The following is a 23,087-nucleotide window of genomic DNA, read 5'->3' on the forward strand; positions in this document are numbered from 1 at the left end:
GCCTGAGTGGGGAAAAATTGCAGATTTTGTTGAAAACTGGCTTGCAACAAAATCTGCAACCGATATATATGCTACAAAAGTTGATAAATGGATCCCAAAGTGAGAAAAAAACTGTCTAGCCATGCACTAGATTTACAATCTTGCATGAGCCACTGTGATAAAACAGGTACAAGCCTAGATAACCTAAGGTTATACCATCTATAGTATTAGTTATTCTTCCTCAATATGTTTAATATAAAAACTATGGATAATTCTGACAGTATTCATAGACTGCAATATTTTTCACAATCACAGCACACAGTTTATGGGAGTATAATATACAGTTGCAAGAAAACGTATGTGAACCCTTTGGAATGATATGGATTTCTGCACAAATTGGTCATAAAATGTGATCTGATCTTCATCTAAGTCACAACAATAGACAATCACAGTCTGCTTAAACTAATAAGTTATATAACACATAAAGAATTAAATGTTACCATGTTTTTATTGAACACACCATGTAAACATCCACAGTGCAGGTGGAAAAAGTATGTGAACCCTTGGATTTATTAACTGGTTGAACCTCCTTTGGCAGCAATAACTTCAACCAAACGTTTCCTGTAGTTGCAGATCAGACGTGCACAACGGTCAGGAGTAATTCTTGACCATTCCTCTTTACAGAACTGTTTCAGTTCAGCAATATTCTTGGGATGTCTGGTGTGAATCGCTTTCTTGAGGTCATGCCACAGCATCTTAATTGGGTTGAGGTCAGGACTCTGACTGGGCCACTCCAGAAGGCATATTTTCTTCTGTTTAAGCCATTCTGTTGTTGATTTACTTCTATACTTTGGGTCGTTGTCCTGTTGCAACACCCATCTTCTGTTGAGCTTCAGCTGGTGGACAGATGGCCTTAAGTTCTCCTGCAAAATGTCTTGATAAACTTGGGAATTCATTTTTCCTTTGATGATAGCAATCTGTCCAGGCCCCGAGGCAGCAAAGCACTCCCAAACCATGATGCCCCCACCACCATACTTCACAGTTGGGATGAGGTTTTGATGTTGGCGTGCTGTGCCTCTTTTTCTCCACACATAGTGTTGTGTGTTTCTTCCAAACAACTCAACTTTGGTTTCATCTGTCCACAGAATATTTTGCCAGTACTGCTGTTCAACATGCAGGTGCTCTTGTGCAAACTGTAAACGTGCAGCAATGGTTTTTTGGGACAGCAGTGACTTCCTCTGTGGTATCCTCCCAATAAATCCATTCTTGTTTAGTGTTTTATGTATCGTAGATTCGCTAACAGGGATGTTAGCATAAGTCTTTAGCTGACATTCTAGGATTCTTCTTCACCTTATTCAGCAGTCTGCGCTGTGCTCTTGCAGTGCTCTTGCAGTGCTGAACTTTCTCCATTTATAGACAATTTGTCTTACCGTGGACTGATGAATAGAGATGTTGCGAACATAAAATTTTCCGTTCGCGAACGGCGAAAGCAAATTTTCGCAAATGTTCGCGAACCGCCATAGACTTCAATAGACAGGCGAATTTTAAAAACCACAGGTACTCTTTCTGGCCACAATAGTGATGGAAAAGTTGTTTCAAGGGGACTAACACCTGGACTGTGGCATGCCGGAGGGGGATCCATGGCAAAACTCCCATGGAAAATTACGTAGTTGACGCAGAGTGTGGTAAGTTAAATTCGCAATGCGATTAATATAACCTGTATTAATCACATTGCGATTACAACTTAGATCTGAGTTCCTAATGGTTGTATTGCTAAAATTGACGAATATAGCACTATATTCTCAATCTTCATTATATTTTAGCAATACAACCATTAGGAACTCAGATCAAGTTGCAATCGCAATGCGATTAATACAGGTTATATTAATCGCATTGCGATTACAACTTAGATCCAGCGGTGTTGCGAGGGGGGTGCGGTGGGTACGGGCCGCACCGGGTGACCTCTGTCTGATGGGGTGTCACCTGCGGCCCGCCGGCGCAGGAGTTCTCACTCACAAGTTCAACTTCTAAACTTTGCAAGCAATCACGTTGCGCCGTCACGTGGTAAAGGGGGACGGGGGTGTGACTCACTGCAGCCCGGTGAGTGGTGGGGCGCCGCGGCAGCTGCCCTGCAGGAGTCTTAGGTGCCGGGAGGAGGTAGGTAGAGCGGCTCTGACTTTATAGACCAAATTATTTTAATAATACCCCAATAATAATAAGTTAATAACCTAACCCCATTCATAAATTACTGGTGGATTATTATAGAGACGGCCCCAGGCCAGGAGACATAAGGGGTTGGGTTGAACTGTTGGCTGGGGCCACCCGGCCACATTTACTAATCTTTGCTCAGGGGGGGCCCTCATAAATATAGACCCACATGGTGTGGACTGGTCATTTTTACTAAGGAATATAGTTTAAACATTTATGTGCAAAAGAGAAAATAAGAAGTCAGCTCCAATCAGATATCTGCACATAGACCAAGACTCTGGGTCTATGCAGATATCTGATTGGATCTGACTTAGTGACTTCTTTTTTTTTCTCTTTATCTCTTTATTATGGCTTGGGGGGGGGCAGGGGTGACACAATTTTCTACCGCACCGGGTGACACCAGCCATAGCAACGCCAACCATTAGGAACCCAGCTCTAAGTTAAATTCGCAATGCGATTAATATAACCTGTATTAATCGCATTGCGATTGCAACTTAGTCAAATTTGTGACACTGCAGCTTCCGAATGAATCTAAAAGGGATGCTGTCCAGGAGGTGGGAGGGTCTGGGAGGGAGGGTATGATGCTGATTGGCTGGAATGTGTCTGCTGACTGTGAGGTACAGGGTCAAAGTTTACACAATGATGACGAATAGGGGGCGGACCGAACATCGCATATATTCGCCCGCCGCTGCGAACGCAAACAAGCGATGTTCGCCGGGAACTATTTGCCAGCGAATAGTTCTGGACATCTCTACTGATGAACACAAGGCTTTTGGAGATACTTTTATAACCCTTTCCAGCTTTATGCAAGTTAACAATTCTTAATCGTATGTCTTCTGAGAGCTCTTTTGTGCGAGGCATCATTCACATTAGGCAATGCTTCTTGTGAAAAGCAAACCCAGAACTGGTGTGTGTTTTTTATAGGGCAGGGCAGCTGTAACCAACACCTCCAATCTCATCTCATTGATTGGACTCCAAATGGCTGACACCTAACTCCAAATAGCTCTTGGAGATGTCATTAGTCTAGGGGTTCACATACTTTTTCCACCTGCACTGTGAATGTTTACATGGTGTGTTCAATAAAAACATGGTAACATTTAATTCTTTGTTTGTTATTAGTTTGAGCAGACTGTGATTGTCTATTGTTGTGACTTAGATGAAGATCAGATCATATTTTATGACCAATTTGTGCAGAAATCCATATCATTCCAAAGGTTTCACATACTTTTTCTTGCAACTGTATATATATTGTTATTATTACTTTATGATACATGTAGTAGGGGGTTACTTGTGCACATTGATGTCTATAGGAGATATGAAAATACCACAGTATGCCATAACATTCACTTCTTCATTTAATCTTTTCTGGATGTGGATGCCAACGGCAGATTGACCTAACCTTTTCAGGACCAGGTAATTTAGAATTTTTGCGTTTTTGTTTTTTACTCACAGATTTCCTGAAACGATAACTTTTAAAAAATATTCTGTTCACAGAGCTGTATGATGACTTGTTTTTTGTGAAACAAGATGAACTTCCTAATGTTACTATTTCACATTGTATAGAATGTAGTGGGAACCTGGAAAAAATGCAATTCCGCCATGGTTTTATGGGTTTCATTTTTATAGCATAAAACTGACCTCATTTTCTGGGTCAGTACAATAACAGCGATACCACATTTTTTTTAGTTTTTCTTGTGTTTTTAATATTTAAAAAAATAATAACAACTTTTTGTTTTGCATCATCATATTCTGACACCCATAACTATTTGAAGTATGCTTTTTTGAACACTTTTTATAAAATATTTTTGTGGAGTCAAGATGACATTTTTTTCCCATCTCTGCATACACTGTACAGGATAAATGCATTTATATTTTAATAGTTTGAGAACTTTGGGATGCAGATGTCTTTTTATATTCTTTTATTTTTGTTCCTTTAAAAAAAAAAAACATTTTTGTTTTCCTGCCTTCAGGGATTTGAACATGCAATTGTTTGATTGCTTGTCCCATAGATTGTAAGAATTACCATTGTTGTTTAGGGGACATTCAGTATGTTGCCACAGGCTGGACTCCATAGAAACTATTGCTGTGGGACTGAGACTGCCACACAGAATGAATAGCTCTCCTGATCACCATTCAGTGTAGCCGTTTGGGTCCCCGGAGCGCAGCACTGCAGGGGAAAACTGCCTCAGATGCTGTGGTCACAATTGAGAATGGCATCTGAGGGGTTAAATGTCTGATATGTTATTGCCAATTGTCGACATTAGCTCCATGTGTCTGCTGTTTGAAACAGCAGAAAGACAGCGGCGATGGTGCCCACTACTCTCCCGAGCGGCCACCAGTTTTAAGAATGGACTTACACCGTACATGTATGGCAGTGGCCCGGAGGGGGTCTAAAGAACAAAGGTCAGGGGACACCAATTTCCCTAAACATGGCCTTCTAGAAGTTGGATCCCCACTTATCAAACATTTATAACATACAGTCAGGTCCATAAATATTGGGACATCGACACAATTCTAACATTTTTGGCTCTATACACCACCACAATGGATTTGAAATGAAACAAACAAGATGTGCTTTAACTGCAGACTGTCAGCTTTAATTTGAGGGTATTTACATCCAAATAAAGTGAACGGTGTAGGAATTTCAACAATTTGCATATGTGCCTCCCACTTGATACGGGACCAAAAGTAATGGGACAGAATAATAATCATAAATCAAACTTTCACTTTTTAATACTTGGTTGCAAATCCTTTGCAGTCAATTGCAGCCTGAAGTCTGGAACGCATAGACATCACCACACGCTGGGTTTCATCCCTGGTGATGCTCTGCCAAGCCTCTACTGCAACTGTCTTCAGTTCCTGCTTGTTCTTGGGGCATTTTTCCTTCAGTTTTGTCTTCAGCATGTGAAATGCATGCTCAATCGGATTCAGGTCAGGTGATTGACTTGGCTATTGCATAACATTCCACTTCTTTCTCTTAAAAACTCTTTGGTTGCTTTTGCAGTATGCTTTGGGTCATTGTCCATCTGCACTGTGAAGCGCCATCCAATGAGTTCTGAAGCATTTGGCTGAATATGAGCAGACTTCATCCTGCTGCTTTTGTCAGCAGTCACATCATCATTCAATACAAGAGAACCAGTTCCACACCATGACACTACCACCACCATGCTTCACTGATTAGGTGGTATGCTTAGGATCATGAGCAGTTCCTTTCCTTCTCCATACTCTTCTCTTCCCATCACTCTGATACAAGTTGATCTTGGTCTCATCTGTCCATAGGATGTTGTTCCAGAACTGTGAAGGCTTTTTTAGATGTCGTTTGGCAAACTCTAATCTGGCCTTCCTGTTTTTGAGGCTCACCAATGGTTTACATCTTGTGGGGAACCCTCTGCATTCACTCTGGTGAAGTCTTCTCTTGATTGTTGACTTTGACACACATACACATACCTCCTGGAGAGTGTTCTTGATCTGGCCAACTGTTGTGAAGGGTGTTTTCTTCACCAGTGAAAGAATTCTTCGGTCATCCACCACAGTTGTTTTACGTGGTCCTCCGGGTTTTTTGGTGTTGCTGAGCTCAACGGTGCGTTCCTTCTTTTTACGAATGTTCCAAACAGTTGTTTTGGCCACGCCTAATGTTTTTTGCTTTCTCTCTGATGGGTTTGTTTTGTTTTTTCAGCCTAATGATGGCTTGCTTCACTGATGGCTTCCAAATGCAAATAGCACACTTGAAATGAACTCTGGACATTTTATCTGCTCACTATAATTGGGATAATGAGGGAATAAGACACACCTGGCCATGGAACAGCTGAGAAGCCAATCGTCCTATTACTTTTGGTCCTTTAACAAGTGGGAGGCACAAATGCAAACTGTTGTAATTCCTACACCGTTCAACTGATTTAGATGTAAATACCCTCAAATTAAAGCTGCCAGTCTGCAGTTAAAGCATATCTTGTTCGTTTCATTTCAAATCCATTGTGGTGGTGTATAGAGCCAAAAATGCTAGAATTGTGTTGATGTCCCAATATTTATGGACCTATCTGTATTTTGTTCTAATATAATGCTAATTTTATGAATATGAATCTGCTAGCATAGTTCTCATATATTGTTTGTACATATAGCTGGTTAAGGCCTCATGCACACGACCGTTTTTTTTTAAGGTCTGCAAAAACGGGGTCCATAGATCCGTGATCCGTGACCGTTTTTTCGTCCGTGGGTCTTCCTTGATTTTTGGAGGCTCCACGGACAAACGGATCCTGAATTACAATGCAAGTCAATGGGGACGGATCCATTTGACATTGACACAATATGGTGTAATTGCAAACGGATCCGTCCCCCATTGACTTTCAATGTAAAGTCAGGAGTCCCTTTTATACCATCGGATTGGAGTTTTCTCCAATCCGATGGTATATTTTAACTTGAAGCGTCCCCATCACCATGGGAACGCCTCTATGTTAGAAAATACCATCGGATTTGAGTTAGATCGTGAAACTCAGATCCGACAGTATATTCTAACAGAGACGTTCCCATGGTGATGGGGACGCTTCAGGTTAGAATATACTAAAAGAACTGTGTACATGACTGCCCCCTGCTGCCTGGCAGGTGCTGCCTGGCAGCAGGGGGCAGACCCCCCCCCTGTATTTCACTCATTGGTGGCCAGTGCGGCCCCCCTCCCTCCCCTGTATTTAACACATTGGTGGCCAGTGCGGCCGACCCCCCCACCCTCCCCTGTAGTTAACACATTGGTGGCCAGTGCGGCCGGCCCCCCCTCCCTCCCCTGTAGTTAACACATTGGTGGCCAGCGCGGCCGGCCCCCCTCCCTCCCCTGTAGTTAACACATTGCTGGCCAGTGCGGCCGGCCCCCCTCCCTCCCCTGTAGTTAACACATTGGTGGCCAGTGCGGCCGGCACCCCCTCCCTCCCCTGTAGTACTGTAGATTCATTGGTGGCCAGTGGGCCCCCCCTCCCTCCCCTACTAATTAAAATCTCCCTCCCTATCATTGGTGGCAGCGGAGAGTACCGATCGGAGTCCCAGTTTAATCGCTGGGGCTCCGATCGGTAACCATGGGAACCAGGATGCTACTGCAGTCCTGGTTGCCATGGTTACTTAGCAATTTTTAGAAGCATTATACTTACCTGCGAGCTGCGATGTCTGTGACCGGCCGGGCGCTCCTCCTACTGGTAAGTGAAAGGTCTGTGCGGCGCATTGCTTATAGCACAGACCTGTCACTTACCAGTAGGAGGAGCGCCCGGCCGGTCACAAACATCGCAGCTCGCAGGTAAGTATAATGCTTCTAAAAATTGCTAAGTAACCATGGCAACCAGGACTGCAGTAGCGTTTTGGTTGCCATGGGTACCGATCGGAGCCCCAGCGATTAAACTGCCACCAATGATAGGGGGGAGATTTTAATTAGGAGGGGGAGGGAGGGGGGGCCCACTGGCCACCAATGAATCTACAGTACTACAGGGGAGGGAGGGGGGGCCGGCCGCACTGGCCACCAATGTGTTAACTACAGGGGAGGGAGGGGGGCCGGCCGCACTGGCCACCAATGTGTTAACTACAGGGGAGGGAGGGGGGGCCGGCCGCACTGGCCACCAATGTGTTAACTACAGGGGAGGGTGGGGGGGTCGGCCGCACTGGCCACCAATGTGTTAAATACAAGGGAGGGAGGGGGGGCCCACTGGCCACCAATGTATTTAAAACTGGGGAGGGAGGGGGGGTGCCCCCTCCTGCCTGGCAGCACATGATCTCTTACAGGGGGCTATGATACGCACAATTAACCCCTTAGGTGCAGCACCTGAGGGGTTAATTGTGCTGATCACAGCCCCCTGTAAGTGATCAGGTGCTGCCAGGCAGCAGGGGGCAGTCATGTACACAGTTCAAAGTATATTCTAACTAGAAGCGTCCCCATCACTATGGGAACGCCTCTGTGTTAGAATATACTGTCGGATCTGAGTTTTCACGAAGTGAAAACTCAGCTCTGAAAAAGCTTTTATGCAGACGGATCTGCGGATCCGTCTGTGTGAAAGTAGCCTACGGACGCGAATGCCAATCTTGTGTGCATCCGTGTTTTTTCACGGACCCATTGACTTGAATGGGTCCGTGAACCGTTGTCCGTCAAAAAAATAGGACAGGTCATATTTTTTTGACGGACAGGGAACACGGATCACGGAAGCGGCTGCAAAACGGTGCATTTTCCGATTTTTCCACGGACCCATTGAAAGTCAATGGGTCCGCGAAGAAAAACGGAAAACGGCACAACGGCCACGGATGCACACAACGGTCGTGTGCATGAGGCCTAACTGTTCTGTGAATATTATTACAAATGATTATTAGAATATTGAACAGAGCTACAGTAACCAGGGTCATCCATTACACAGTGTAATTCTGACATTGGATCTACTCAGAATTAGCTGATTGACAGGGGTACAGTGAGGATCTTGGACATTAATGGCTTATGCTGAGTATAGGCCATCAATAACAAAATCCTGGAATATCCCTTTAAAGGGAATGTTTCATCAGAAAATTACCTATTGTTTAAATCATGTTTTTTATTTTTAACATATTTTAAAATAATTGTTGATGATGTTATTTCAAATTTTTTATATCAATATACTTAAACAAAATCCATAAAATCCTGTAGTTTTCACGTTGGAAATAAGCCTAATACCGTATTTTTCGCCCTATAAGACGCACCGGCCCATAAGACGCACCTAGGTTTTTGGGGAGGAAAATAAGAATATTTTTTTTTTTAATCCAAAGGTGTGCTTTTGGTGGGTTTGGAACTAATGGTGGTCTGTGGATGACGGACACTGTTATGGGGGGATCTGTGGATGATGGACACTGTTATGGGGGGATCTGTGGATGACGGACACTGTTATGGGGGGATCTGTGGATGACGGACACTTATGGGGGGATCGGTGGATGATGGACACTTATGGGGGGATCTGTGGATGACGGACACTTATGGGGGGATCTGTGGATGACGGACACTTATGGGGGGGATCTGTGGATGACGGACACTTATGGGGGGGATCTGTGGATGACGGACACTTATGGGGGGATCTGTGGATGACGGACACTTATGGGGGGATCTGTGGATGACGGACACTGTTACAGGGGGGGTCTGTGGCTGGCACTGTTATATATGTGCCATCCACAGACCCCCCACCCCATAACAGTGCCATCCACCGACCCCCCCAGCCCATAACAGTGCCATCCACAGACCCCCACCCCTTAACTGTGCCATCCACAGATTCCGTGTGCCCGCCCCCCGCCGCCCCCCCAGTATACAAATATAAAATGTATTATTGAATTAAAAGTTATTAAACATGCCCCCCTCACTCCTAATAGTACCGTATATCCTAAGTGCTTCTGTATAATGCCGGCAGGCTGGCTGGGCGGCCGGCGCGTCACTCACTGACGTCACTTGCCTGCGCCGCCTGCTTCATTCATAAAGGAGGCAGAGCAGGCACGTGACATCAGGGAGTTACGCTGCCGCCCGCCCGGCCTGCCTGCCGGCATTATACAGAAGCTATTAGGATATACGGTACTATTAGGAGTGAGGGGGGCATGTTTAATAACTTTTAATTCAATAATACATTTTATATTAGAATACCGGAGAGGTGGGGCGGGGCTATAGTACAGTGACCGCACCGCCCCGCCGCTATTGCCGGCCCCCAGCTCCTCCTCCCAGTCCCTCCCCCGGCCCCCGCTCCGTACATCGCATCCAGCGATGTAAAACTGTCAGCATTCGCCCCATAAGACGCAGGGGCTTTTTCCTCCCATTTTTGGGGAGGAAAAAGTGCGTCTTATGGGGCAAAAAATACGGTAATAGGCGCCACTTCTTGGTAGGTACAGATTACTTTACTGCAGTTACCTGCTTATCTGTCGTTTTAATCCTGCCTGTAATTATATCACCTCTGTGTATAGATAAAACAGGATCCATCATTCACAGTAAGTGACTTTCAAAGCGTATCTATTCTTTCTTTGTACAATGACCTCTGTATAGAACATAGATCATGCCTAGAAAACTCTCCCATGGAAATCAACAAGGCCCACCTCCTGACCATTTTGTCTATCGTCCATGTGTCTGCCATTAAGCAACTTTCTTAACCCCTTAGGGACCGGGCTCATTTTTTTTTTTCATCACATATTGTACTTCATGACACTAGTAAAATGAAGTAAAAAAATTAATCTTTTTTATTTATAAATAAATACCAAATTTACAAAAATTTGGGAAAAATTAGCAAATTTCAAAGTTTCAATTTCTCAACTTCTATAATACATAGTAATACCTACAAAAATAGTTATTACTTTACATTCCCCATATGTCTACTTCATGTTTGGATCATTTTGGGAATTACATTTTAGTTTTTGGGGACGTTACAAGGCTTAGAAGTTTAGAAGCAAATCTTGAAATTTTTCAGAAATTTTCAAAAACCCAATTTTTAGGCACCAGTTCAGGTCTGAAGTCACTTTACGAGGCTTACGTAATAGAAACCACCCAAAAATGACCCCATCTAAGAAACGACACCCCTCAAGGTATTCAAAACTGATTTTACAAACTTTGTTAACCCTTTAGGTGTTGCACAAGAGTTATTGGCAAATGGAGATGAAATTTGAGAATTAAAATTTCTGGGCAAATTTTCCATTTTAATCAATTTTTTCCAGTAACAAAGCAAGGGTTAACAGCCAAACAAAATGCTATATTTATTGCCCCGAATATGTAGTTTGCAGACACACTCCATATGTGGCCATAAACTACTGTACGGGCACACAGTTGGGCGTAGAGGGAAAAGTGCGCCGTATGGTTTTTGGAAGGCAGATTTTGCTGGACTGGTTTATTTACACCATGTCCCATTTGAAGCCCCCCTGATGCACCCCTAGAGTAGAAACTCCATAAAAGTGACCCCATCTAAGAAACTACACCCCTCAAGGTATTCAAAACTGATTTTACAAATTTTGTTAACCCTTTAGTTGTTGCACAAAAGTTATTGGCAAATGGAGATGAAATTTGAGAATTTAAATTTTTGGGCAAATTTTCCATTTTAATCCATTTTTTTTAGAAACAAAGCAAGGGTTAACAGCCAAACAAAATGCTATATTTAGTGCCCCGATTCTGTAGATTGCAGAAACACCCCATATGTGGCCGTAAACTACTGTTTACGGCCACATATGGGGGTACGTCGTGTGGTTTTTGGAAGGCAGACTTTGCTGGACTGGTTTATTTACACCATGCCCCATTTGAAGCCCCCCTGATGCCCCCCTAGAGTAGAAACTCCATAAAAGTGACCCTATTTTGGAAACTACGGGATAAGGTGGCAGTTTTGTTGGGACTATTTTTAGGGTATATATGATTTTTGGTTTATCTATATTATATTTATTTTATTTATTTTTTTGAGCCATAGGTTGCTGTTTATTAACGATATGTCAGAGGCTCATTTAAAGGTACTCAAGCTTAACTCTAAACTCTAGAGAGTCTAAGTTTTTCAGTTTTTTCTCCTCGGCTTCAGAGTCTTGAATGGATAAACGGTTGTGTTTTAGTGAGAGTGGGATTTGGATGGGGAGTCTTAGTTAGGTATTTAAGTTTTGTTTGGGAAATGTAGTAACCAACTTTACCATCTCTTTTTGCATTTGTGTCCATTTCTGAGTTGCCAGGACAAAAGCTTGTTTAGCAATATAGTTGTTTGACACTGTAGAAATAATTTTTTAGTTTGGGACAGGACCAAAATATATGTTTAATTGTACCAACTCCGTCGCATTCTCTCCAGCACTTATCAGAATGGTCTGGGTAGAAGTCGTGGAGTTTTTTGGGTGTAAAGTACCATCTGGAGTGCATTTTATAGAACTGCTCTCTATGTAGAATACAGGCAGTTGATTTACGCATATTGTTGCAAGCTGCTTCCCACTCTTTAGGGTGAAAGGTTCTCCCTAGTTCAATTTCCCACTTGCCACGGTAATGTAACCTGATAGGTTGTGAATCTTTATTATATATGTCGTACAGTTCTTTGGTGGTTTCTTTTTTTTTGTCTAGCATTCATAATTAAGTCCGAGATGCCACTAGGTAGCCAAATCTCTTGGATGGGGAATTTGTCAAATGGTTTGTAAGTTTTTGGTAGGTTTTGAATTCTTTTGTGTCTAAGTTATATTGGTTTTTTAGAGAGTCAAAGCTTTTTATTTTTCCGTTTTCCATAACGTTGTGTATAAATGTTGCACCTTTTTTTGACCATTCTGAAAGGGAGTTTAATCCAGGGTAGGGTTTTAGTGTTATAAGGGGAATTTTGTGGGCTATCATTTCTCTTTGATCGATGTGTGAGAATTCTTTAGTTTTCCAGGATTCAAGTGCTGCTTTAACCGTTGGGGTCAAGGGATGGGATTTACTTCTTGTTCTTTCATTGTTCATGACTATACGGTGCCAGTTCTCTACATTGTTCTGCTTCATTTTTAACCCATTGTTTTTGGTCTTCTGGGGGGTTAAATCATTCTGCCGACTGTTAAGCAGATTTGCCATATAGTACGCTAAGATGTTTGGGAGTGAGATACCTCCATTAACCGTTTTCTTTTGAAGTATGTATGCGGCTATTCCAGGCCTTTCTTTGTTCCGTATGAAACTGGTCATTTGTGTTTGGAGTTTTAATAAATATTGTTTGGGTATGGAGATTGGCAGTACTCTAAGCATGTACGACAGTTTTTGGGAGAATGAACATTTTATATAATGTCAGTCTGCCAAACCAACTCCAACTAGACTTAAAGTAATTGTCTAGTTCTTTTTTCGTGTTTTCTATTGTTTTCGGTATATTTTCTGATATGATGGTTTTGTTGTCTTGTGCTAAATTAACCCCTAGATAAGTTATTGAATTTTCATTCCAGGTGTATGGAAATTTTTTTGCTAATCTTTCACTATTTTGCTGGGGGATGTTCATTCCGTAAATATGTGATTTTTATGGATTTTTTTTTGTGGTATGATACTTTACTGTATTTTTCTAATTCTTTCTGGAGGTTGGTTAAGGAAGTTTCAGGCTCAGTTAGTGTCATTAATACGTCGTCTGCGAATAGGTTAATTTTATTTTCAAGACCTGCAGAGGTTATGCTAGCGATGTCTTTGTTTTTTATTATTAGTTCTGCTTGTGGTTCTATGGAGAGCACAAAGAGAAGAGGTGACAATGGGCACCCCTGTCTGGTGCCATTCGTAATGTCAAAATAGTCTGAAAGTACATTGTTGCATAATACTCTGGCTGAGGGGGCTGAATACATAGACATTACTGCTTTAATATATGGGTCAGGTAGATAGAATTTTTTTAATACCTCCTTCATATATGTCCAGTTTACTCAATCAAAAGCCTTCTCTGCGTCTAGGGATAATAGCAGGGAGGGCTTTTTGTTTTGTTTGGCTTTAATCATTAAGTTCAGAACTTTCCTGGTTCCGTCTTGTGCTTGTCTTCCGGGTGTAAACCCTATTTGGTCTTGATTAATCAGTTTGGGCCTGTAGTTTTTAAGTCTTTCTGATAATATTTTTGCATAGATTTTTATGTCTTCATTAAGTAAGGATATGGGACGAAGATTGCCTGGACAGTCTGGTTTTTTTTTCCGGGTTTAGGGAGTGTTATGATGCTTGCAGTTAGCATTTATTTTGGGAATGTTCCTGTCATGAATGCTTTGTTAAAAGCTGAGGTAATATAGGGAGTCAATGATTCTCCAAAGAGCTGATAGAATTCAGAAGTGAATCCATCTGGTCCAGGGTATTTTCAGATTTTTTTGTTTTTTTATAGTTTGACTGACCTCTGATTCTCTAATGGGTTCTGCTAATTTAGTTTTTCCAATTGGGTCGATATGGGGAAGTGAGCAGTTATCTAGATACTTGTTTATCTCTTCCTGAGATGGGTGCTTAACTGACTTGTCCGTTTGTAGGTCATACCAGGATTTGTAGTATTCCACAATTTTTTTCGACTATTTTAATTGGGTTAGAAGTAACAGTGCCTGGAGGATTCGTTTTTAGGTTGTGGATTTTTTTTTTTATTCTTGTGCCTTTCGCTTTCATGGACATTAGCCTGGAAGGTTTGTTAAAGTCTGAATAGTAGTTTATTTTTGTTTTGTTGGATTGTTTGATAAAATGGCCGACTAAAAGCTTGTGGAGTTTCATTTTTTTCTTCTCTCAGGGTCATTTGTACTGTGAGGGAGGTGTTATTTTGTGTTGCTTTTCCAGTTTCTGTATTTTATCTAGAGTTTGCTTCAGGCATAGATTATTTTGTTTTGTTGTATCTCGCTGTCTGTTGCATTAATATGCCTCTTATGTATGCTTTTGCTGCTGTCCATGTTGTCAATGGGTTAATTTATTTTTAAAAAAATTATCTGAGTGTGACATTACAAAGGTGTTGTTTCTCCATATGTATGAGTTGGATGGGTATAGGGGATTTTTTATTTTTAATGTCACTGGAGCATGGTCTGACCATGTTATATGGTGCATGAAGTGATGTCTCGGAGGGTTAGTGCTTGTGTGAAAAACATGTCAATTCGCGAGTATGAATTTCTGCTTACAGAGTAATGGGAGTAGTCCCTTTCCTGGTTGTGGAAGCAACGCCATACGTCATATAATTCCTCTTGATGGAGCCATTGTTTGATGGTCATTCTGTTTTTTCTGGGATGATTAGTTGCATCCAGGTGTGCTTCATTTACTGCATTAATGTCTCCGCAAATAATTAATGTGCCTTTTTTTTATTTTAGTTATTTGTTTGACTTTTTTTAGGAAGTTTATTTGTCCTGTATTAGGTGCATATAGATTGGCAATTTTTAAGAGTTTGTTGTTAAGTTCGCAGACAATAATGATATAGCTTCCTTTTGTGTCAGTAGCTAAGTCTAGTAATTTAAAAGTTATAGTCGTAAGGACACCTGCAGACTTTTTACTATTTGTGGCAATAAATGTATGTGTAAAGTTTGGTATTTTTAGATCAGGGTTAATCTTTTTTAAAATGTGTTTCTTGAATGCAAAGAACATCTGGGTCAGTTAATTTCACTTCCTTCTTTAGAAAGGATCTTTTGTGTAGACTGTTTAGTCCTCTAACATTTAAGCTTGTGATTGTGAGAGACATGTTATTTCCCTACGTTACGCCGCAGGTCCAAGCGAGGAGCAGCCGCGTAACGGGTGGAAATTTGTGTTTCAAGACTGGATTGTGGTGGATGTAGACTCTTACCGTTTGAGATGAGGGCAGGATGTTTGAAACTGAAGCCGAGGAGAATTATCTCACTGTCGCGCCCTGCTGGGCAAAGTAAATTAAACATTAAAACAAACTCAAAAATAGATAAACAATACAATTACTTAGAAGAGTAAAGTATAGATTATTGAAGGTGTAGCTCAATGCTACTTAGTTTGAGGGGGCAGGGGAAGGTAAGAAAGAAAGTTAGAGGGTTGGTGAAAGGGAATAAGGGAAGAGAGGAATGTGAGGAGAGATTTGTTTTGGTTAGTTAAGACAGGGTTTCCCTTCAAGAGGAGAAAGATGTTAAATTCTGTCTTCTCTGATTGTCTCAATGACCGCTGTTTAGTTCAGTGATTCATCCAGATGTCAGAGTTGATGTCAACGGTGCTTGGAAGGATTTGTATAGCATTCCTCCTGTTGTCTCTTTTTCTGTCTATGTCCCAGGATACAGGATCTGTTGAGGTAGTAGGGTTCCACTCTTTTATTAAGTTGTGTCCTTGTTCTACTGTTATGATGGTTATCATCTTCCCTTCATTAAGGATAAGGAGTTTTACAGGGAATCCCCATCTGTAAGAAACGTTGTTGTCACGTAAGGTTGAGGTAATTTGTGAAAAGTTTCTTCTAGCTTGAATCGTGGATTTTGATAAATCTGTAAAGATTGTAATGTCCTTGAAGTTGTCTGGAAGATTGTTTGGATTTCTCATTTCTTGTAGAATATTTTCTTTAATGTTGAAAAAGTAGATCCTTGCTATTACATCTCTAGGAGTTGAAGGATGAATAGTTTTAGATCTGGGTAGTCTGTGAGCCCTGTCTATCTCAATATCTCTTTCTGAACAGGAAGGGATTCATTTTCTTATAAACTTTTTTAGGAAGCAGGTGAGGTTGCTATTCGGGATACTTTCAGGAATACCACAAAATTTGAGGTTGTTCCTTCTGCTCCTGTCTTCTAAGTCTGCAATCTTGAGTTTTAGTTGGTTTATTTCTTCTGTATGTTCGTTAACTTGATCTGCGATTGTGTTTTGGACAGTGCAGAACTCAGACATTTTGGATTCTATATGGGTAACTCTTTTTGTTGTTTCTTTGAGTTTTGTGTTGATGGGAGAAATCACTTGTGAGATATCTTGTAGGAATGTTTTCCTGAGGAGCATTAAGGACTCTTTTATGAAAGCTTCTGACGCTGACTTTTCAGTGGAAGTTAGTGCATCAAGGAGCACGTCTGGATTATTGGTTTTATCAGAGTCCTCTGAATTAGGATTGTCAGCTTGTGCGTTTTGTAATTCTTCGTCACTCCATTTTGCCTTCTGTTTGACAGGGCTATTGTCTGGAGAATAAGATTCAGATGATGAAAGCTCGGTACATAAGTTCTTATCTTGATGTGTTGATGGAGTTGATGCCTGGTTTTCAGCAAAGTCTGGGATAGTTTTTAGTTTGGCCAGCTTTGTTTTTTGTTTCTGGGAGCTTGGGATATTAATGTAGTAATAAAGCTCTTCATTTTCTTGAAGACCAGAATATTCTTTTTCTTTTTTTTTCTGTGGGGTGCCCGTCACAGTGTGTGTCACATTTGTGCGCCGTGTGTTATATGATGTTCTTTGGTTCTGCATTATTAACTCTGAAGATATGGAAGGTTCTGTAAAAGTTTCTTTGCGTCACTTTAGAAAGCTTTGTATGCTGTACAGTTCGGTAAAGCGGTGACTGTGGTTGAGTTGCTGGTTGAGAAATTTATTTCAGGATTGGTCTCCTTTTCTGAGATATAGTTTAGCGATTCTTGTTGATTGCACTTTGTAAAGTCGCTACAGCGATTTGGTGTTTTATAGTTTTGCAGTGGTTTAACCTTTGTATTTCACTTCTGTCGCAGAAATGTAGGTGACCAAATGTTTTTGTGTTTTTTTTAGGTGGGAGTTGTAGAATTCTGAAATCACACCTTATAAACTGTGCTTATGACAGATATGGAATGGCCCTTTAAATCTGGCGAAGTGAATGCGCAAGTTATTTTCTTGTTCTGTTTATTCTGTCAAGGTATTGCCACCTGGATCTGTGTGTTTTCAGTAGCAAACACTTGTATGATAGTACCTAGTAGAATCCCTACTTTAGAAGGTGACTTTGTTCTGAGTGTACTGTGACTTTAAGATAGTGCTGATTTTATCTTTGATGCGCTTCACAGTAATCAGGGGAATACCTGTATGTGTTTTGCGCTATATTCTTTGTCTCAGTGGAGATTAAATGGTTATATCTTCCTTTATCAGGAGAGATCACTGCTGCAGTACGGTGTTTACTATAGTGGTGACCTGCTTTGATTTTACCGCCGGTTTCTGCAGTGAATCTTATCAGAGTTGCCCTTCTGAATAAGTTATAGTATAGCCGCTTGTGCTGCTTGGTACAGCTACTGCAATCCCCTGTCTTGGGGAGAATCACTTTCTGGTGCGGCGGGGGTTTGTAAAGGCGGCTGTTCGCAACGCTTTGGTTTCACTTCCGGTTTCAGCCGGATTGGATTTTCAGAGTTTTACTTTTAAATAAATGCTGATTTTGTCTAAGATGAGGTTGTCTTTGTTATTTTTGCTATGGGGCAGTTAGTTGTGCTTGAGAAATGCTTTTGACTTACTGTGACCGGGCTGAAGAAGCTGCTGGCAACGCTGGTCTGCGGTGAAGCTGCTCCTTTGATGTTGCCGCGGCCTCGGGTATCTGGAGTCAGAAGGCTCTAAATGCTTGAGAAGTAGACCAAAACGCCCGAGTGAGGTGTTGATTTGTTCCTCAGACTTTGCCCTTTCTGTCTTAGTCTTTCTCAGGTCGATTTTATCTTGGGAAATGTAGCTTTGTGAGTCGCTGTACAGCGGTTTGCTAGGAGCTCCTCAGGCTTGCATCCACTCTCCTTGAGGGCTAGCTCCGCCCCCTCCTATATTATATTTTTGTGAGGCAAGGTTACCAAAAAAAGAAATTCTGAAATTTCATCTCCATATGCCATAAACTGTTGAACACCTAAAGGGTTAATAAAGTTTTTAAAATCAATTTTTAATACCTTGAGGGGTGTAGTTTTTTAGATGGGGTCACTTTTATGGAGTTTCTACTCTAGGGGGTGTATCAGGGGGGCTTCAAATGGGACATGGTCCCAAAAAAAAAATGCCATCAAATTCTGCCTTCCAGAAACCATACGGCGTTCCTTTCCTTCTGCGCCCTGCTGTTTGGTCATACAGAGGTTTACGACCACATATGTGGTGTTTCTGTAAACTGCATAATCAGGGTAATAAATATAAAGTTTTGTTTGGCTGTTAACCCTTGCTTTGTTACTGGAAAAAAAAGGATTAAAATTGAAAATTTGCCCAAAAATTGCTGTTTTGGCACTGTTTTTATTAAATTTTTTTGACCGTGTTCATCTGAGGGGTTAGGTCATGGGGTATTTTTATTTAGCAGATTCTTACAGACGCGGCGATGCCTAATATGTCTACTTTTTTTTAAATTAATTTATGTTTTACACTATATTATCCTTTTATAAACAAAAAAACTCATTTTTTGCGGGATGAGAGGATGGTTTTATTGGCACTATTTTGGGGGGCATATGACTTTTTGATCGCTTGCTATTAAAAAATTTGTGATGTAAGGTGACAAAAAAATTAATTTTTTTGCAGTTTTTATTTTATTTAATTTTTTTGACCGTGTTCATCTGAGGGGTTAAGTCATGGGGTATTTTTATAGAGCAGATTCTTACGGATGTGGCGATACCTAATATGTCTACTTTTTTTATTTATTTTAGTTTTACTAAATAATATTATTATTATTTTTTTTTTCGTTTTAGTGTCTCAAGTCTGAGAAACATTTTTTTTATCCGATTGTCAGTGGCTAAATGGGGATATAAATTTTGTACTCCATGGAAGTGTGGTACTCCCTGAAGCAACCGTCAATGCAGAGGCCCGGATGATTGGGGCACGTGTCACACTGAGTAGTGGTGTCCTTCCGTATCCCCCTCCTGTGACACACTCTGAACTTTTTTGGGGTCCGTCCCTTCTTTCCAGTATGGGGGACCACACCTGGAAAGTGTTGGCCAGGGATGATCCTGGCGCCTCCAGTTCCCGAGGTACTCCGGCCTGCTCTTTCCCGGTCAGAAAAGATCAGGGCCTTGAGGACTGCCTCATAGAACTGGAGGAATTTCCCTGTGTTGCCAGCGCTCTGGGATAGCACAAAAGAGTTGTACAAGGCAACCTGTACCAAGCAGACCGCAACTTTTTTGTACCATGCCCGGGTTTTGCGTATGGCATTATATGGCTTGAGGACTTGACCAGAGAGATCAACTCCTCCCATATACCGATTGTAGTCGACGATACAATCAGGCTTGAGGACGGTTGCCGTGGTACCTCGCACAGGGACAGGGGTGATGCCGTTACCGTGAATTGTGGACAGTACAAGGACATCCCTCTTGTCCTTATATCTGACCAGCAACAGGTTTCCAGTGGTAAGGGAGGTGGTGGGTAGGGAGGCCGCGTTGATTTTTCCGCACGGTCCCACAAGCGGACGTGGATCTGGCGGCGAGGGACTGGAACAAGGGGATACTAGTATAAAAGTTATCCACGTAAAGGTGGTAACCCTTATCTAGCAGTGGGTGCATAAGGTCCCACACAAGTTTCCCGCTAACACCCAGAGTGGGGGGACATTCTGGGGGTTGAATATGGGAATCTCGCCCCTCGTACACACGAAACTTGTAAGTGCACCCTGAGGTACTCTCACAAAGTTTGTATAGCTTCACGCCATACCTCGCCTGCTTGGAGGGAACATACTGGTGGAAAATGAGTCTCCCTTTGAAAGCAATGAGAGATTAATCAATCGCGACCTCCCTTCCAGGTACATAGGCCTGTACAAATTTGGCCCCAAAGTGATCGATGACCGGCCTGATTTTGTACAGGCGGTCATAGGCAGGATCACCTCGGGGGGACATGCTGCATTATCTGCATAATGCAGGCATTTCTGGATGGCCTCAAACCGGGTACGTGTCATGGCCGTACTGTAAAGGGGGGTTCTTGACTAGGCCCATGTGCAGCACGAGGCCCCAAAACGTCCTCATCTCGGATGCACTGACCGGAGTCCAGCCACTGGGCCTAGCTAAAAAGGAGCCTGGGTGTTGAGCAACAAACTGTTGGGCATACAGGTTTGTTTGCTCCACCATTAGATTTACAAAGTGGTCACTGAAAAAAAGACAAAAGTAGTCGTATTCAGTGAAGCCCACTGTGGAAATCTGGATTCCTTGTTGGCCTTCAAAATCAGGAATCACGGGCTCAAAACGCTCTGGGGTACACCAGACAAGTTCACCGGCAGGGGGCTCCGGTGCACTTAAATGGTGGGCCGGAAAACTAGTAGGAGCCCCAGAGGTGCTCGCACTACGGTGGGACACAGGATTCCTAGCATGGCGGTCCCCTTGCTCAGCCTGGCGGCATCTCCGACGCCTTGGGGGCTCATCTTCATCGCTAGATGATGAGGAGGACGCGGATGACAAAATGAAAGTGGGGTCACCCTCGTCCTCACTGGGGCTCTCGGACTCGGAGGCAAGCTGGGCGTATGCCTCCTCGGCCGAGAACATCCGGCGGGCCATAGGGAAGTGTGTGTGTGCGTGTGTGTGTGCATGCGTGGAAAACTTTATTTGGTGTGCGTGTGTGTGGGGGCACGGGTGTTCGTGAACTCACCCTAAACCTAACAGACAAAAAAAAAACCCAGACACCCAATTTAGGGTGATGCAATTAGAAACTTTTTTTTTCTTTCTTCCCCTAACTTTCCCTGAATATCCCTGCCTAACCTAACCTTTCCCTAACCTTTCCCTAAATACCTTGGTGGTGCTGGGGCACAGATGGGGGTGCTGGATGATGCTCTGGATCTCTCAACAGATGGGGGTGCTGGCTGGAGAAACATGCAGCGCTCCTCTCTCTTTGGCTCCCGTACTGAACAGGAGGAGGAGAGGAGCGCTGATGCAATTTGAAATGCCCGCCCCTGCAGCCGACCAATGAGAGCGATCCTAAGAGGTGATGTCACCATCACCTCTCAGGATCTAAGGATGGTGATTGGTGGTGTATTATCACACCACTGATCACCATCCTGTTCCGGGTTATCGGGTCCCCAGAGACCCGAATGACCCGGAAACGCAGCAAAACGCAGGTTTGAATTGACCTGCTGTTTGCTGCGATCGCCGACATGGCGATGAGCAGGACAAATAAATAAGAAAAATAAAAAACAGCAGGTGGTGCTGTACATATACATTTAATTGAATAACTCAGTGGCTATGCAATTTTTTTTATTACATGCAATTACAAAAGTATTCCGATCCAGGTGCTGTTTTGAAAAGTGTTGAATATTTTTTGTGGGACAACCCCTTTAATGCTTTCTAAATGCTGTTCAGAACAGCTCAGACATGATAGCCGCCCCATAATAATGTTCAGATAATAGAATAAATAAATCTGCAGTAAGAAAATAAAAATAGGTTAGATAAAAAGGAGATGTGTTTACTATGGGGTTTTAACAGGCAGATAAAATTGTTGGTGACACATTTCCTTTAGGCCCCCATCACTATGAATGGAAATGCACTGTAAATAACTTATAAGCTATGACTTTGCAAAGTTGACTATTGCTTTATACACTTGCAATGCAATATACAGTATATACTCACTGAGAAATATTGTATGTGAGAATATATATTATTTGGATATTTCATTGCATCCCTCTAAATTCTGTGACAGTGTCTGGCACTTAAATTGAATTCTAAATTATTTTGCTTGTGAAAGTAAGCATGCTGTACAGATGTTGGCAGCATAACTGTACATTTTCCCAGCCAGAAGCAGGTGTCTCATCATTGCAGTGCTGGATAAGAGATGATTCAGAATATTTGACAGAGTAACACAAAGGTTTCATGCACACGACCTTATGTATTTTGCGATGGGAAGTCATGGATACACAAAATTTCCTTATAGAATAGCCTATTCTTGTCTGCAAAACGGAACAGTATGTGTTCTATAATATTCGGAACAACCTCACGGATGCAGTCAGCACAATCCATGTGCGATCTGCAAAAAAGTGTGGATTAGACATGGACCCAAACAACGGTCATGTGCATGAGGCCAAACCCTGTACGAGGGATTGTGGGTCGTGTGTACCTGTAAAATATATATACTGCAAAGGCCAGCTGAAAATAGTCAGTATGGTAAATGCTTATTTAAAGGGGTTCTAAGGGAACCTGGTTTAATTAGGCCACGGTTCTAATCTGTGGAGGGAAACTCTTTTATATAAGACTTACTCTCCTTCACTCCCCCGTTGCCGCCATCTCTGCTGCACTGTGATGCGCTGGGGGTGCTTACGCCTGGGTCCCGACCGGATGTACCCCCTTCTTTTCCTGTTCAGCTGCATTGACTAGAATGGAGTTGAAGAGCAAAAGAAATAACCACATCTGGTCAGGACCTGGACGGAAAAGCCCACAACACACCATAGTGCAGCAGAGACGGTGGCATCGGGGGAGCGAGGCAGGGTAAATCCTGTGTAAAAAAGTTTCTCTATACAGTTTAGAACCATGACTTAATAAGAGATGCCCGGAGAACCTCTTTAATGTACACTGTCTATGAGTTAATGTCTTCAGGATACAATATTTTCAACATACAATAGTCTTTTCTGCCCCATCATAAGTTGAAACTAGACTCAACATACAATGTCTCAGACTCAGATCCAACCAATCAAGGCCACTTCTCTGGT

The sequence above is a fragment of the Bufo bufo genome, chromosome 5 (genome assembly GCF_905171765.1).
Source record: "Bufo bufo chromosome 5, aBufBuf1.1, whole genome shotgun sequence".
NCBI lineage: Eukaryota > Metazoa > Chordata > Amphibia > Anura > Bufonidae > Bufo > Bufo bufo.